A 19,450-nucleotide genomic window follows, 5' to 3' on the forward strand; every position below is an offset into this window, starting at 1 on the left:
CCATTATTTTGTTGACAAGGTTTCAAGACATTGAATTTCTAAAACATTTTCTGAAATGTGTAGTATTTTCTCAGGTTTAGCCTATGGGGAACATACGTGCTTTTCCTTTTTTCTGATTCTGCTGTATTATAGAGCACTGCAGACCAACTGAATAAATGATGCAGCTATAATTGGGAGGGTGTGTTTGTATGGATATCAGAGTTGTGGTTTGTATGTCTGTAATGAAAATTGTATGTGTGTGTGAACAGTTTGAAAGAAAGAAATTAAATTGTACTGGAAATCACAAATTCCACCCCATAAATGAATGTTTGGTAATTATGATCAGAACTGATGCTAGTAAAAAAAATCTAAGTCGGTGAAAGTGGAAAAAAAATATTAATATATAATATTTCTATGCAAGTGCATTTCCACCAAACTTTACAGGCCAAGCCTGCTTCTTAAAGGGGCAGTCACACAGATATAAAACAGAATAATAGAATGTACTTTTCCATTCAATAATACAGATTGATACTGAAATACACATACCTCATTACTATCATGCTTAGATTTCAGATCTCATTAAATAAATTAACAGACTGTTCTTTCACTTTTGTACTAAATGAAAGCATAATAATAGTAACATGCTCCCCCCTCTAAACTACTCATGACCCCATGAATCTAGCATATTAAAAGGGTATTGTGGCTTTAGTTTGGGGTTTAATACTTGGATCAACACATTGGGAATACTGAGCTAAGGCGTGAACCCATAAAGTATTGCAAGAGTTTTCCACCATTGAACAGCCTTGTATTTGTCATCATTCCCCTATACACTAGGTTTAGTGGCCTGTCTGATGATTTTCCCAGTTCATCGTACTCAGTTTCTTTACTGGTTTTACCTCCTTTTTTTGGCAATGCTCAATCATTTCAGCCTCTGTTTTTTTAGCATTCGTATTTTCATGTTCTCCCCCTTCTAATTCTGAAGCCTCATTTGGCTCAAAGGTTCAAATGAATCAGGAGGTGCATTCACTTCAAACAAAGATTCTCCCATTATATACTCTGGTGAGGGAACTCTCTCTGAACAGTCACTCTCCTGTTCCTTCTCAAGACTCAATGCTGAAACTCTTCCTTGAATGAATTACTGCCCTTGGTGGGATAGACTACTGCCATCATTGTCAGAGAACAATTCTACAGTGTCTCCATTGTCAGGTGCCGGGTTTGCTTCTTGAAGTAATTTTTTCTGTCTCCCTGTCACAGTGCTTGACCTGGTCACAGAGGAACATGGATCCTCTTCCTTCTCTTCAGGTACGTACATCCTCACGTTGTCGCCAATGGGTAACAAATGGTCTCAATGTAGTGTCCTAACACTCCCGGTACCGGTTTCTGGCTTGACAAAGGTAGGTTCAGTAACTTCTCCAGGATAATGTATGGCAGTGAGTTCCAATAGTCATGGAGCTAATGTTTTCCTGTCAGAGCAAGATTCCTCAGGAGCACTCGATCTTCTGTCTCCTAGGCTTGGCGTTTTACTTTTTGATCATATAATCTCTTTTTCCTTTTCTGTGTTTTTAGGGAGTTCTCAGAAGCTAATTGATAGGCTTGTTGCAGCTTCTCTTTCAACTTCTTTCAACATGGGATCTAGAGTGCCCAGCATAGACAGGAGAGTTCAGTTAAAGCATTCTGGCTAAGCATCTCACTGGGAATTGAGACTGGGAATTGAGGCTGGGAATTGTCACTGACAATTCCCAGCACTCCGTGTAGTTCTTTAATGAGCCTGCTTTCAAAATCATGCTCTGGTCAGAGTGAATACGTGTGCGTAAGCCATAATGTACAAAGAACTTTTCATTCATTATCTTAGCTACAATAACTGCTCTCTGATCTTTTGCAGGAAACACCTAGGAGTAGCAGGTGAAATGATCAGTGATGACCACGATGTTGGCTATTCCCTTTGAGTCTGGCTCTGTGGATAGGAAATCAATACTGATGAGATCTAACGGCCCACTGCTGTTGATATGATTCAGGTAAGCATGGTTCTGTGGTAAGGTTTTATGAACAATGCATCATCCACACATCCTTAGATACAGTTCCACTTCGGAAGTCATTATAGGCCAGTAAAATGATCTTTGATAAGTGGTTCTTTCAATTCCTAGATGACCAGATTCATCATGAAGTTTGCGATACCTCTCAGGTAAACCTAGCTGTTGCTTTTCACATCCACATGAACTTTTGACATGCCTGTACAGCAGATGACCTTGAATTGTTAACTTGGAATCCTGTTGCTATAATAGAGTCTCAGTTAGGCTAGATCTTTTGTGGGCTGTAAGAAGATGACCCATTTCTAATTCTCACTTCACTGATCCAATGATGGCATCTTGTTCTTGTGACAATCTCAAATCTGCATTTGTCAGTTGCTCTTTTTGTCCTATCTCCAATCGAACTGGACAAGCATATACAGTATCTCACAGAAGTGAGTATACCCCTCACATTTTTGTAAATATTTGATTATATCTTTTCATGTGACAACACTGAAGAAATGACACTTTGCTACAATGTAAAGTATTGAGTGTACAGCTTGTGTAACAGTGTAAATTTGCTGTCCCCTCAAAATAACTCAACACATAGCCATTAATCTCTAAACTGCTGGCAACAAAAGTGAGTACACTCCTAAGTGAAAATGTCCAAATTAAACGTTGTCGAGCCTGAAAAAATGGAATGTGTGGCCGGGTAGATTTAAGAAAAAATATTACGTATGGTTTACATGAAAATACTATGTTTCTCATGAACATTTATGATAAGCCTAATTTAAACAAAATTACAAGAGTGAGCGTGATCGAGTCACATAGTACAGGTACAATGTGGCTACAGCATGTAACATGCGTAGTGCAGCGGTAACATGCAGACTTTGTATGGCGCTACCTGTGAACGTGATCGTCTGGTAAATTTCCATCTTTCTACGCCAATCCTGGTGGATGCAATGATGGACCAGCCAATCACAATGCACAGACAAAGATGGACTCGCTAAACAAAACATGTTCTCAAAGATGGATTCGGCAATCAAAACGGCTAAAAGATGGACTCGCCAATCAAAACCGAGTGATGTCTTGAGTGACATTTCATTCACCGAGCAATATCCATCCATCCATCTTCTACCACTTACTCCTTTTCAGGGTCATGGGGAACCTGGAGAATATCCCAGGCAGCATTGGGCACAAGGCGGGGTACACCCTGGACAGGGTGCCAGTCCATCGCACAATCACATACACACTCACACACACTATAGACACTTTAGACATGCCAATCAGCCTACCATGCATGTCTTTGGACTGGGGGAGGAAACCGGAGTACCCGGATGAAACCCCCGCAGCACAGGGAGAACATGCAAACTCCACACACACATGGCCCCAGCGGGACTTGAACCTCAGACCCTGGAGGTATGAGGCGAATGTGCTAACCATTAAGCCACCGTGTGCCCCTCCGAGCTTTGATTGGTCTTTATTATAAGATGTCTTGGAATGTTTATCATGCATTAATTGAACTTCATTATAACAAGTGATTGTACAAATGAAAATTGAAAGAAACCAGGGCTGTTTTAAAATCACAACAGTATAATTTGTACAACTTTATAAGAGAAAACATGTCAATGTTGTAGTCAGTGCAGTGTGATGATTTGATCAGTGTTTATTTTCAACAGGAGTGTGGCCCTCTGAAGCTGGCAACAGACGTGCTCCTCACCAGAAGAAGTGGCATGATCTGTTTAAGAGTGTATATATAGGCAAATGTGCATCATATCCACGTCCCCCCAGACCTACCTGAGAGGGCCAGACCAAAGTGGGCACCCTAGAAACAGCTGCTTCCTCTACCTCCAGGCATCATGGAGCCAGCCCATGTTAATCCCATTGGGCCCAGCACTTTCATCATACTTGCTCCCCAATCTAACCCCACGATCAGTGTGTTTGTAATCCCTGAACTATCAGCCACCACCACTCCCCAGTCCAGCAGCAGGTCACACCATTCTGCTATGCTCACATCAACCAGCAGTGTTCCTCCAGCTTCTGCCATCCAACCACATGTGCCACATCAACCACATGCAGACAGTATATTAGAAGAATGGAGGCCAATGCTTTCAAAAAACTGTGGTCACTACAGGACAGCAGAGACTGGACATAGCCAAAACAAGGGCACTATTTGCTGTCTTAACACAGAGACTCTAACAAAAGAGTAGTTGCTGGAGCAACAAAAAAAAAAACAAATATAATTTATTGCCTTATATAGTTATTCCTTATTATTCAGTTTTGTATGTAAATATAATGTTTAAAAAGTTTTTGTATTTTTTATTGTTTTGTTTATAGTCTTATATACTCATACCTTAATAATATTTTATAATACTTTATCACTTGTGTTTATGGTCTATGTGTGTTGTACTGTATCACTCTCAATCTGGTGTATTTATTTGTTTATTTCTTTAAAATACAATTCCATTCTTTATCTACCAGCAACTGGTCACTGATTTATATCACATTTTTGCTTCAGTATTCACTCTGTGAGCCTGGGTGGTAAAACATTTTATAATCTCTACTTTTTCACACCACCTTAAAGCATCTTAGCACAAATCTTTAAATAATAAGTAATAGAGTAATCATATGTAATTTAATTAGGATTTCTAATAAGTCTAACCACAAACAATGAAATATAATGAAAAATAATACAATAACACAGTAAAATACATTATTTTGTAAAAATACAGTATTCATAACAGAACATGCATACAGAAAACCATATCATGCATTCAATTAAATCACCAGTATCATTATCAAACTACACAGAAGTGAACGGTGATTAATTATTTACTCATTTTAACAGCAGCAACTATTAGTTGTCATTTGAAAATTTAATTCAAAATTGAATTGTTGTCTGAAGTGGGACTCAAACTGAGGTCATCTTGTTGGCAGCGTCAACCGAATTTTACATTTTAAAAAAATCCCTTTTTCTGAGAAAAAATACAAAACATAAAAATGCAAAAAATACAAAAACAGATGATTATAAATCACTTGTTTCTTTTTATTTATACTTTCTTTTCCTCATCTTTTCTCTCATTTTTCCTCTTTCTTATACTCTTTTTCCTTCTTCCCCTTTCTTCCTCATCTTTTTCCCTTCTTCCCCCACTCAAACAGACTATTGTTCCCCAGCTTTGGCACAGCAACAGGGCTTTGAGTGTGTTTATTTAATGAGCATTTTTTTCACTGTAGAAAGTTCCTCAAAGTAACATTTAATGAATTCCGTATTCTCCTTTCTTGCCATTGGAAACTTTTGTTCTTTTCTTATATTAAAAGTTTTACTATTTAAAAAAAACGGGTTTAAAGAGAACACACGGGTTTAAAGTCCACACACTGAAAAAAAAAAAGCTAATTTAATATACTTATATCAAATTCATACATTGGTTCCACGTGATTGAATTGAGTTACATTAACATAATTGTTTTTGTACACCAAACATGATTTGATCATATATTTTCATTGCCCTGAATAAAATTAAACTTCACCTGAGTTGAGGATTGAACCCTGGTTGCTGACATTCTGCAAGAGCCACATTAACACTGCGTTATTCTACTGCACACAGTTTAGCCATGTTAATTTAAATACTATAGTTATAGTACCTGTACTGTGTAAATCGATCAAAATTAAACCAAGTATTCAAACATTTTATGTATTAATTTAAACATGTGGCAACATTTATAAAATGTGTTGTTACAGAAAGAGTATATTCACAAGGTAATTTAAACAGCCTGATTATTATGGATGCTCAGAGGTGGGTAGTAACATTCTACATTTACTTTGTTACATTTTCTTGAGTAACTTTTTGAAAAAAAAAAATACTTTTAATAGTTAACTGTCCATACTTATACTCTCTTACTCAAGTTCACTTTTAATCACAGAAATGTACTTTTAGTTCATTACATTTTGTGCCATTCCACCGTTACTGTTAAATATTAATACATATATGTAGTTTTAATAATTAGTTTAAGTAAAGTATAATGAGGTCATGAGTCTCAGGATATACTGCAGTGGTCTGATTGCGGACACAACAACCGCTCACGTTTTTAGCCTCTCAATCCTGGAGAAGGGGAAGATGTGACTGTGTCAACAGACTCAGGACACACACACACACACACACATGGTGTAGCGCAAATGGCGGTGGCCCAACTTCAAGAGAGGAGGAGGGGCCCCTCATCATAATCAAATTTATTCACCCTTCAATATCGCATATAAGTGCTATTGCCCCTGCTATCTGCTAATCTATCTTTTGTCAAAACTAATATATATATAAAAATTAGGATACAATGTTTTACAAGTTAGTTTGATTCAATATTGTGTGAATGAGTAAAATAAAGCATCATACCTTTAAAACTGTCCTTTTCTCCTAGCGTTTTTCTGCACAAACTCCTTCACAATGTCTGTGATGTCCATCAGACATCCGTGCTTGCTTTCACTGCTGAGAATTTCAAGTCCGGAGCATCTGTCCTGGCTCATTGTGCTTCTCAAACAGGTTTTTATTTGTTTTAGTTCAGAAAAAGACCTCTCAGCACTTGCCACCATGACAGGGATAGTTAGAAAAAGATTCAGAGCAGTAGTCATCTGTGACACTTGGAAGAATAGATGCATGCTTCAACAGCAGCATCTCAGGCAGATCTTTAATTGACCCTGTTTCAATTGCTTTTATTTCTGACCACAGGGGACTTCAAAATGAAAGCAATTGTGATGGAAAATCGAAGAAAATGTCATCGTTGTAGGTGATTGCAAGTGTTTCAGCAAATGCATGCAATACATCATCAGTTTCATGCAGGAGTTCACTTGGATGTAAAAAGTGGAATCGTCTGGCTATTGTATCCAAACTTTTGAAACAATGTTTCAGCTGAGAAACAGCTGTATCAATGCAAGCGTAAAAAACACCTACTTTGAAATTTTTCTCTTGGTCTGTAGGACGCTGATCCTCACTGAGTACATCAAAGTGCCGCTTTATGAGTCGTGCCCGTTTTTGAGCAAAATGACAGCTGATACTCCAGGATGTAGCAAGGCCTTGTGCTGTACTTTTGATGTCCTCAAACTGATCCCTTAGCAGTGATAAGGTGTTGCAAGTATTTTCCAGTAAGGTTGCTGCTTGAAGAATGTCCACGTCTTTCACAGTCAACATTCAAATTATGCACTGCACAGTGTATATATACACAGCACTGGGCTCCAGGTTTTGGATACCTTTCTGCACCCCAGAATAAATCCCACTCATGGCACTCGCCCCGTCATATCCTTGGCCTCTGCAGTTTTTCAGTGACAGTCCCTTACTTTGTGTCAATGATTTTTGTTTGCAGACTCTGCTGTTTGATCGGTTATATTCTGGAATCTGAAAAAAACTTTGACAGACATCAATGCCAACTGGATTATCATTTTCATCTTTGCGAACGGTAACATATCTGAAAACTTGACTGAGTTGATCAATTTTACTGACATTCTGAGTCGTGTCCACTATGATTGAAAAAAAAAATGGCTTCCTTTATTTCAGACACAATCTCGTCATGCACCTTCTGAGACAACAACGCAATTAATTCATTCTGAATTGCAGGACTTAAATAACTGACACGACTTTTTTTATCCAGTAAGTTTTGCACCGGCTCATACCCGTCTAACAACTCAATTACTGACAAAACATTTGCATGCTGCTAGATTTGCACGTGAAGATTCGCATTTCATTATTCTGCCCGAAAGGTTGTTAATTCCTGCAGTGCAGCGTGGATGGTGGGATGGACACATCCTGTCTGCAAAAAGCCAACATGGTTCACAATAGGCATGGTCCATATCTGGTGCATAACACAGCCATTTCCCACAGATTTTAGAATAAACCCGCTAGCTGCTTTTCATTCACTTAGCTCAAGCAGGTCATATACTGATATCTATATTACTACTTTTCAACACATCTTTATCCCCACTGAACAGATGCTCTACCAGGGTTCAGCTCTACCTGACCAACAGACCAACACGAAGGAGGTGTGAAAAGGAAGGTGTGAAAGCATTTTGGCCAAAACAATAGCAGGAATTATCCACACCCAACCCCAAGCACAGGTGGGAATGGCCCATAACCCTAGGCCCACACAAACACAGAGTGTGGAGGACATTCACTGGACTACCCAAAAGTTATTTCAAAAGAAACTACATGGAAAGTTTACAAAAACAAGAGACTGACAGAAAATCGAGAGACTCTATTTGCAGACCTTCATAAGGATGGCAGTACCAGAAACCTGATTTTTTACACAAACAAACCCCATGCATGGTACAGGGCCAGCATTTTCAAACTGTTCCTTTGCTGGAAGAAAAGGCATCTATGGGGATTTCCAGCAAAAAATAAAAAATAAAAAATGGGGAAAACACAAAAACTACAAGCATCACTATATACAAAACAACAGGGATAGTTGTAGTAAAAAGCATCCATGGGCTCTGCGAACAAAACTTCCTCTAGATCAAGGAAAGAGTACAGCAGGAGCACATTATCAATGACCAACTCCTCACCCCAGAGGAGTCAGACAGACTACTTTCTTCCACCTCCCCCTCAGATGAGATTGCCCCAGCACTGAACAAACCAAAGACCCCCATCAATACTGTTCATTCATTGACATGATAGAAAGATTCACAGTGCTGGAAGGGGAACTGGTACAACTCAGAGAGATGACCATCTCTCTACACACAGCCCAAAGCACAGACAAGCACAGAAATATTTGTTTTAATTTTGATCGAGTCACATAGTACAGGTACTATAACTATAGTATTTAAATTAACATGGGTAAACTGTGTGTGGTAGAACAACGCACTGGTAATGTGGCTGTTGCAGAATGTCACCAACTGGGGTTCAATCTTCAGCTCAGGTGAAGTTGAATTTTATTTCATGGCATTGAAAATATATGAGCAAATCATATTTGATGTACAAAAACAAATTATGTTCATGTAATTCAATTTAAACACGTGAAATCAATGTAAGAATTTGAATTAAGTAAATTCACTGGGCTTTTTTCAGTGTTCACTTTACACCATTTTATATATATATATATATATATATATATATATATATATATATATATATATATATATATAACTTTTAATCTAAGAAAAGAACAACGTTGCTTTGAGGAACTTTCTACAGTTAAAAAAAAAAAACGCTAATTTAAAAAACACTAAACTGAGCTGACGTTCGGACCCCAGTTGCTGGCGTACAAAGCCTGCATGTTACTGCTACACTATGCATGTTAAATGCTTTAGCCTTGTCAATTTAAATACTATAGTTATTGTAGTACATAGTACTTGTACTACGTGACTCAATCACACTCATTTTATATAATTAAATCTTGTAATTAGAAACTTGGTTAAATTAGGTTTATCGTAAATTTTGATGAGAAACGTAATATTTTATGATTATTTTTACCATTCGACCACACATTCCATTTTTTATTGTACTGTGTTCAGCTACAGTATGTTGTTCATTGCATCACCTGGTGGTTATTGTGTGAAGCACAACAAATCAATTTACATTTTTGGCTGGAGGGTAACCTTTTGTCAGTTCAGTCAGGGGTCGGACTATAGCTGAATAGTTTTCAATGTATCATCGATAAAATCCACAGAATCCCAGAAAGGACCTCAGGGACTTTAGATCATGAGGCATCTTCCACTAAGACACAGCTTTGATTTTTTCAGGATCTGGAGCTACGCCATCTGCGAACAACATGTGCCTGACATATTTTGCCTGAGCTTAACAAAAATGGCACTTGTCAATGAATACTTTTAAGCCAAATTCTTCCACAGTCCAGAACATTCGACAGTCTTTTATTATGCTCCTCTAGAGTATGCCCAAAGACAATGATATCATCAAGGCACACAATTACTTGAAGTAGATGCATATCAAAGACAGCTCTTTCCATTAATCTCTGGAATGTAGCTGGTGCACCAGTGATTCCTTGTGGCATGCATTCACATTGGTAGAACCCTAAAGAGTAAATAAAAGAAGTCTTGTCTTTGTCCTTTTCTGCCATGGCAATTTGGTAGTACCCACTTCTAACATCCAGAAGTGAGAACCACTTGCTCTCTGTTAAGCAGACCAGTGCATCATCAATCCATGGTGTCGTGTACTGGTCAGGGATGGTGCGCTGATTCAAGGTACAGTAGTCAATACATATTTGAAAAGCTTCACTTTTCTTCCTAGCTATTACAATTGGTGAAGCATAAGGGCTCTGTGACGCTTTGATTATTCCAGCAGACATCAGTTTTTTCAGATGTTGTCTTATGTCACCGATATCAGTTGGTGCAATGTGCTTGGATCGCTCTCAGAATGGTCTAGGGTCATTTAGCCGAATATGATGTTCTACTCCTCTGGCCAATCCCACATCCCACTCAGTAACAGAGAATACTTTGCTCCTTCTGACAGCGTTTGACTCAGTTTTCTTTTGCATTCCTCAGGAAAAAGTTGAACAACGTAGGATCCATCATTTCAGACAGTGTCTGATATTCAGGAGCCACGGCAACAGTGTCTGTTGGGAATACATGGGCCAGAACTGTCACAGAGAACATCACAGAGAAAACAATAGGCAATGCACTCCACTGCTTACGCTCACTTCACAAGGCTCCATTACTAAAGAAAAGACATGTCGAAACTCGTTTAAAGTTTGCTACAACTCATTTGGACAAGCCTATGAAATACTGGGAGAATGTAATCTGGTCAGACAAGAGCCAAATTGAACTTTTTGGCTGTCATACTACACACCATGTTTGGAGAAGAAATGGCACTGCACATCACCCTAAAAACACTAAACCAACATGAAGTTTGGAGGTGGAAGCATCATGGTGTGGGGCTGTTTTTCATCGCATGGTCCTTGCAGACTTCATATAATTGAAGGAACGATGAATGGAGCCCTTTACCGGGAGATTCTTGAGAAGAATCTGCTGTCATCCACCAGGATGATGAAGATGAGATGTGGGTGGACTTCCAGCAGGACAAATCATACAGCAAAGGAAACTCTCAATTCTCAAACTCTCAAAAATCAAGGCGTTAGAATACCCCAGTTAATCACCTGACTTGAATCCAATTGAACAAGATTTAAAGACAGTATGTTTAGAAGAACGGCTAAAATCACACCTGAATGTTTGCCACAGGAAAAGCAACATCAATAGCAATATACTCCTTGTATGGGTAGCTGGCAGTACTAACGTCCCATATGAATAAACCAGTCAGTGGATGCAGAAGTACATCAGGCAAGTGTTTGTTACACCATGTGTCAAACACAATGGTGAACTAAAATCCACTATCCAGAAGGTCTTGGCATGGTACTCCATTAACCTTCACTGAAATAGTCAACGATGAACCCACTAGCCCTTCTGGCACTTTACTGGATGTTATGACTGTTTTGATAGTTTTGGAAAAGAATGCTTGGCTCCCATCAGGATTGGGGCTATTGTTCAAGTCAGTCTTTCCACTTTTAGCCTTTCACAAAGATCATTCCAGTATTTGAATTACTTGGCTAGAATTCTCAGTGGCCTGACACTATGCACACGCAGTGTGCATATTCCCCACAACGGTAGCAGAAATAGTCATCTTTGTCCTTAGCTACTCGGTTTCTCACAGGAACCGTAACTGGCTTGCCTTGAAACTGAGCAGTTTGACGTGGCTTACCCTGACTCACACTCAGAGTGACTGTTGTTGTTAAGTCTTGGACTTGTTTCCTGAGTTTGTGAACTTCAGACGACTGAGTCAGCTCATGGCTTTTTGGTGATTTTGTGACTTGGGACTCAGAGGAAACAGTCACAGGTTTTGAAACTTCATTCAACTTTGTACAAAGGTCTTGCAATTCAGAATTTAACTCTTTCACAAGGGTCATGGGAAGTCAGTCTTCTTCATTCAGTCATACTGTTTTTACAGTGGCACTAATTCTTTACCCTCCTCCATTTCTCGTATTTGACTAATAAGATCTAAGAATGTAGGAGGTCTTGTTTTCCTCTATCCTATTTGGAGCTGCAACAGCAGCATGTCAGATTCTACAGCACCTCATACTTGCTGTTCCAAATGGGCTCTGTCCATCAGCTGGGGAGACAATACATCTCTTTGCACTACTTTGGTTCACTACGACTCTGACACATGAGACAAAAGAAAAAGTAAAGGTCTTCCCCAGACTCTGAGGTTCCAAAGTGCTTTCCAAGGCATCGAGGTACTGACTACCACTGGCCTCAGGGCTTGAGAATCGAACATCTTTAATTATCTCCAGTGCTGGCCCTTTTAGGCTTTCCACAGTCCTTCTCTTTTCTTTATCTGAACACTCACACTCTGAAATCAAGGTGGGCCTGTTCCATCCAGTTTTCAATAGTCTCCTCTCCAGCTGGAGTAGAGGCATTGGATGAAAATATGCATAACTGTTGGTATGCAATTCCATCATTTGATGGTCTTATTGTCTTTTCTAACACTTCGCCTACAGTGCAAATGATTCAGAAGAGATAGCAGTAGATCTGGGAGGTGACTATAATGCTTGTATGTCTGACATGGACTTGCCTTCTTGCATCAAGAACTGTGAGAGTTTGGCAGCATACCCAGTGGGTGTGGTAGGTGATGGAACACTTTCCTTCACCACTAGGACCTTCCATCTCTCCTCACCCTCAGCCGGAAGTAGTTTATCAGGAACCCGAATGGGGTCAACTGCTTCTTTACACTCACATAACACAAGAAGTGTACTTTTTAGTGAGACCCTGCCTGGTATCTCTGATCCGCACTCGTCCAAATGTCTTCACAGTTTGAGCACCCTCTTCCATGTGGGACACATCCAAATTTTCAGGAACTCCAATTAGTAGCACAGCATGTTTATCAATTCCTACCTCTTTACACTAGCTGCATATTTCAGCTTGTAACCGGGGTTATATCTTAACACCATACTTTGAAACAGACAGGTAAGTTTCAATATCTTCACAAAAGTACCTTTAATGCTAAAAGTGGTTTCTATTTCTTTAAGGTTATTCAAATTATATATGATCTACGATCCCAGATGAGCCCCCAATTTATTTAGCACCCCCTACCCTTTGACCTTTGTGTGGGTGGGACACTGGGTTCAAGCTGTGTGTCTCTCAACTAGTAAAATTGTTACTTATTCTAATGCCCCTTTTTATCTAGGTATAAATACCCTCTACCATCTTATGTGAACTCTTCAGCATAAACACTGAAACTAATATGCATCCAAACAAAAGGTAAATATTGAAAATGATATAACAAATTATGTATTCACAAAATTATAATGAATGTGGGAAAAATAAAATAAACAATGAAATTATTAATTAATGAAGGGAAGGGAAATAAACTGATAAACCCCAGCTTTTTATAACTAAAAGTCACTGTGAAAATATCTCGTTTTTTAAACACTTGTTGAGCTTGAATACCGGAAAACCATAAACTTTAAACCCCAAACTTGAGCTGTTACCTTTATAATATATATACCTTTATAGCTCAGTTAGTGTGGGCCCACACTACTACACAAACACACACCCCAAGCTGTTGCAAGCCTGTAGCATAGCTTGTGCATGGTGTGGACTGGAAACAACAAATGGCCCCTTCACTCGGCCTGAGCAAAGAAAATAAAGCACAGAGCACCTCAACTCCTTTGATTCTCTCCACTGCCTGAAGCAGTAGTCTTCGTTTCTTGTATTCAGTAGTAATAACGCATGAATGATCCCATCCAGCGATGCCAGAGGAACTCAAAGCAGCACGGTAGCTTTGAGCGCTATCTGATTCTCCGACCCGGTTCGGTTCCGTCTTCCTTAAACAACTAACTAAACTGAAGCTTCCTCCTTGGTGAGCCTTGGCACATAAACAAATGTTTGGTGTTAAGAGCATGTCTTACCAGTCGTGAGATCACTTTGCTCTTGTGAAGCTTCTTTCACGTGGTTATGGTCCAGCAAAAAAAAAAATGTACAGAATGTCTAGTAAACACTTTTTAGTTAAAACCAAATGACCAAGTAAATCTAAATATCTCACTTAGACTTTTTTCTCATCACAAAACCCGAGCGTCCTCCGACACACACCTCCCCCTTCAGTCCCTCTCACCTCTCTCCTCCCCTTTCTCAATCAGAATTCACCTCTTAAACAGAAGGCTGGACTAACAGTACAAATGAACAATCACATGCACCTTGAACACACTTGATGTGATTCACCATTTTTTAGCAAGTGCATGTCCACCAAACTTTACAGGTCAAACCCAGTAATAGAAAATACTATTCCACAAAGTAATACAGATTGATACTGAAATACACATACCTAATTAGTATTATGTTTGGATTTCAGATCTAATTAAATAAACGAATAGATTTTCTTTCACTTTTGTACTAAATAAAAGGATAATAACAAAAACCCATAACCCATCCGGTTACATTAAGATTACACAAGCACATGATAATGGTTAAAAAGAGCTCTTCAGTAGCTTTCAAGCAACACCAAAGTGTTAGGTTAAACTGCAACTCCATTTCCCAGCATACACAACGGCCTACAAACATGGCCGCCCCAGACTCCACTTCCCACAGCACACATACACACACACACTCCCATGCTCACAGTCACTGGACTTTTAATGACACACACCTGTTTGCAATCACTTACTCATCACCGTGCTCCTATGTGCACTGTGCCTCATTCTGTTTCAGCCTCACTGTGAAGTAATTGCTCAATTTCCCTTGTGTTCTGTCATTACCAAGCCGTTGTTATTGTTTCCTGGTTTTGATCTTTGCTTTTACCTATGTTTTTGTCTAGTGTTTTGCTTCTGTTACTCTGTCTGCTGATCGCTTGACCCTGGACTGTTTATCATGTTGCTTTTGCCTTACGTTTTGGATTTGTCTGCCTCCCTAATAAACTGCCATTTTACCTGTACTTGCATCCAGCTCCGAGTCTGTGTTGTAACACATAGTCTGCAGAAATCAGGCATTTTCAAGTCCCCGGGGCCAGACAATTTGTTTATTTTATCAGAATTTTGGGAGAATTTATTTTTTAAAAATATCTATATTTATGATTGTCAGCGATGGAGCGTGAAGATGGATGCAAGTGCAGATAAAGATAAAGGGTTAATCACAAACAACAAAACAAGAACTCTGAGAACGTGATAAACTGTAAAACACAAGCGCATGAATCAAAACATAAACATGGAAACAAGGCACACACAAAGACAAAGAATGCAAGACAATGAGTGCTGTACAAACTGTGATTTAAATAGTGAACCTGATTGAGCAGTGGCTGCTGGGAATCATAGTCCCAGGATAGTTCCTGCTTATCCATGACAGAACCCCCCCTTTAACATGCGGCTCCCAAAGTGCGTAATAAGTTCGGGAGGGTGTTCTGGTGGTCACCAGGACCAGTGGTCCTTAAGTTTTACCATTGAGCGTCATCCCTCTCACGGCTGGAAAGAGGACACTTGACATGTTCTCTGGGGTACAGATGCGGGGAGGTTTCTTCCGCACCGCAGGAAGATGACGCAATATCCCCAGCCTGGCTTGGACATGGAGCGACGGCTACCATGTAGCCTGAGGGAGGAGCGACAAGGCAGGAGCGACATTCAGCGTGGAGCTAGATGGGGGAGCAATGCACTCGAGGACAGAGAGGGGAGCGACGCGCTCCACAAAGCATGAGGGGGAGCAATGTCATTAGCGCAACATGAAGGCAGAGCGACATCCTAAGCCAAGCAGGAAGGCGGCGTGACATCCTCAGCCGAGCAGGAAGGTGGAGTAACGTCCTCAGTGGAGTGGGAAAGCAGAGTGTTGTCTGAAGAGAAGCCTGGCGTAGTGAAGTCCGAGACAAGACAAAGAGTGCTGTACAAACTGTGACTTAAATAGTGAAGCTGATTAACCAAAAATGTGAATACCAGTCATGTGACATAGCAGTGGCTGCTGGGAATTGTAGTCCTGGGCTATTTCCTGCATATCCATGACAATGATATGGTGAACCTGTAGAACATTTTCTTTACAATATTCAACCTCTGTTTGAAGCAATTATTTATTTATGTATGGAGACAAAAACAGTCTTTCCTGTATTCATTTTCTTTCATTAAATTTTGTTCAAAATATTCTGAGAATCAAATAAAACTCATAAGCCCAGTATTGCCAGTATTACTAATCAAATTGTAACTGGGGTGTATTGTTACACGCCTAATAATCTGTAACCCAGGTCTTAACCACTGAGTCACCACTGTCCCCAAACCAAAACACATAAGCTTACATTCTTGCAATGCAACACAGTAAGTAAAGGTCTCTCTCCAGATCCTAGCTCAAGCCTAGTCTCAATTAAATATGTCTTCTAGTATCTACTTCTAAATTCATGTCTTTTAAATCTTTTGCATGATCAGCAATGAATCTGTTGGGTTCTCCTCAGTAGATCAGTTGTTTCTGTCATAGATTTTAGGCTATAATCTATATAGAAATAATGTTGAACAAATTTCTGCAAGTCTTTCCCAAACTTAGCTCCTCCATGATGACCTGCCTGATGTAGTCTATAAATTTAACAAGACACAGCAGAGTGGTAGAATTCAGGTCAGTTTATTATAACAAGGCAAAACACAATGAAAATCAGTGAGTTGGGACAAAAATAAAAAAAAATCCAATGATTCAATCCAACCATCAAACAAATCCAAAGTGCAACTAAAATAACCCGAAACCAGAGCAGCCAGGAAAAGCTCACAAAAAAATATGGCTCAGAAATTCTTTCAAAAAGACCTCACAATTAGAGAAACAAACAGTGCGGAGATGAACCGCATGTTATTCAGGTGAAGGATCTCTGGGTGTCTGATGACACTATGACAACAATTGTGATATTTCCAAATAAATGTACTTTATTCTGTATTCAAGCACATCCTTTGTGAGATTGTCTTCAACTCACAGGAATCAGAGAAAATTCTTATGGTCCTTTGTCACTACGAAGCTAAGGATCATTTGTTCAACATCAGCAGTAAAAACATTTCTTATCTGCAACAGGTCCAGAGACAAGTGTTTGCTTCTAGGAGAGACATTTTTTGTCGGCTCTAGCATCAGACAGTTTGCTTAGATGATAGGCACAGAAGATAGGTGAGTTGCATACTTGCTCTCTTTTGTCTATGGATAGTGCATGTCCAAATGATTTCAGCCACGATCCTCTGTATAACAAAAATGCTCCTGCACCTGGGAATCCTTCTCTAATGTCCTGCGGAGGGACAAAAAAAAGGTTTTATAGCATGCTCCCTGTTTTTAGAAAATTGCAGATGCCAAAAACTAAATAGAAGCTAAATAAATAAATAAATAAATGGGATAAATTCACACTTTTAATATCTGTATACCGTGTTTATATATTTCTGTAAAGCTGCTTTGAGACAATGTCTATTGTCAAAAGCGCTATACAAATAAAATTGAATTGAATTGAATAGAAGCATTATCACCCAGTAAATGAAGTAAATCATTACATTACATTTCTTCATCCATTCTGTCCTCAGTGAAGACTGCAACTGTCCTCATTGCTGTGAAAAATGACATTACCTAATGTGTGCTTGCTCTTTAAAGGTACTGTACATAACAGTGATGAAGTGAAGGATCCATGACAAACCTTGCAACTACACTGTAGAAACTAACATCTGAGCAAGTTAAAATATCTAGTCAAATGTATCAAACATTTCCTATTATAAGATTATAGTAAACCAAATATAAGATTAAAATTATTCAAGTTATTTCTAGACATTTTTTAAACACTTTTTTTTTAAAGAAAAGCTTAATAGTTTTGTTGTGATTTTAAAGTGTTTGTTTCTAGAAAGAGCAACAAATCTACAGTAAAAATTGTTTAACTGATCTGGAAGATGAGGATCATCAGTACAGGAGGGAGCCTCATTTTTCATGCATTCACTTCTCGGGATAAGCAGTGTCTCTGATTAAGATGTTATCTCCTCTACTGTCCACTGTCCACATAAAACTGTCAGACAGGGGTGTTACGACTAGCAAGTGCAACCTCATCAAAGATCATCTGTCCTCATCCTACTCGACCACTCTGCTGCTTTCAACACTGTGAATCATCAGTTCCCTCTGACAACTCTCTCCAGCCTAGGCATCACTGGAACGGCTCTGCGCTGGGTGGAATCCAGACAGATCCTTCAAGGTATTGTGGAGGGGAGGTATTTCTGAAACTCAGCAACTCACAACTAGGATTCGTCAGGGGTCAGTTCTGGGTCCACTGCTCTTTTCTATTTATACTACATCTCTGGGGCAGGTGATTGAGTCTCATGGCTTCTCATATCATTGCTATGCTGATGGCACCCAGCTCAATTTGTCCTTCCAGCTTGATGATCCATCTGTCTGTGCACGAATCTCTGCTTGCCTGTCTGACATCTCGGACTGGATGAGGGAACACCACCTTAAGCTCAACTTGGCAAAATCTGAGCTTCTCGTCATCCCAGCCTGCCCCTCAATCAACCACAACCTCACTGTACAGCTCAGCTCAACCACACTCAAGCCAACCAGGACAGCCAGGAACCTTGGGGTGACTCCTGATGACAGCTTGATCTTTACAGACCACATTTTAACAACTGCACGGTCCTGTAGGTTCATTTTGTACAATATCAAGAAAATCAGACCCTATCTCACCGAACAGGCTACAGCTATTAGTCCAGGCTCTTGTCATATCAAAACTGGACTACACTACTCTCGGGCCTCCCAGCCAGCTCCATCAAACTCCTCCAGATGATTCAGAATGCAGCAGCACACCTTGTCTTCAACCAGCCCCTCTTTATTTCCCTCCACTGGCTTCCTGTAGCTGCCCGTATCAAATTCAAGGCCTTGATGCTCAATTGCAAGACCTTGTCTGGAACAGCACCCCTGTACCTCAACACTTTCCTGAAGGCTTACGTTACCTCACGCAATCTGCGATCGATTAGCGACCGACGCTTAGTAGTGTCTACTCAGCGTGGGTCAAGGTCCCTTTCCAGAACCTTCACACTAACTGTCCCTCAGTGGTGGAATGAACGTCCAACCTCAATCCGGACCGCAGAATCTGTCACCATCTTCAAAAAACAGCTAAAGACCCACCTCTTCCGTGAACACCTAGCCAACCCCTAAAACACCAACCCCACATTATCCTAAAAAAAAAAAAACCTACTCTGTCACTTACACCTCTACTCTGCACACTTTGCTTTTCTAGAACTCAATTAAAGATCTTGTATGGTAACACTACTTGTGCTAAATGAGGAAAATACAAGCAAAGTGATATATCAAGCGGAGAACAATTTCTTTGCTTTGCTTGTATTTCTTCATTTGTAAGTCACTTTGGATAAAAGTGTCTGCTAAATGAATACATGTAAATGTAAATGCTAGACTTAATATTGTTCCTCACCTGAGCCAATATCTGTCAAGAAAAATGTTATTAAAGTCCAAGATCAGAATTACACTTAGCTGAGACATACTTCTGTTTCTGGCAAACTCCA

The sequence above is a fragment of the Ictalurus furcatus genome, chromosome 14 (assembly GCF_023375685.1).
Source record: "Ictalurus furcatus strain D&B chromosome 14, Billie_1.0, whole genome shotgun sequence".
Taxonomy (NCBI): domain Eukaryota; kingdom Metazoa; phylum Chordata; class Actinopteri; order Siluriformes; family Ictaluridae; genus Ictalurus; species Ictalurus furcatus.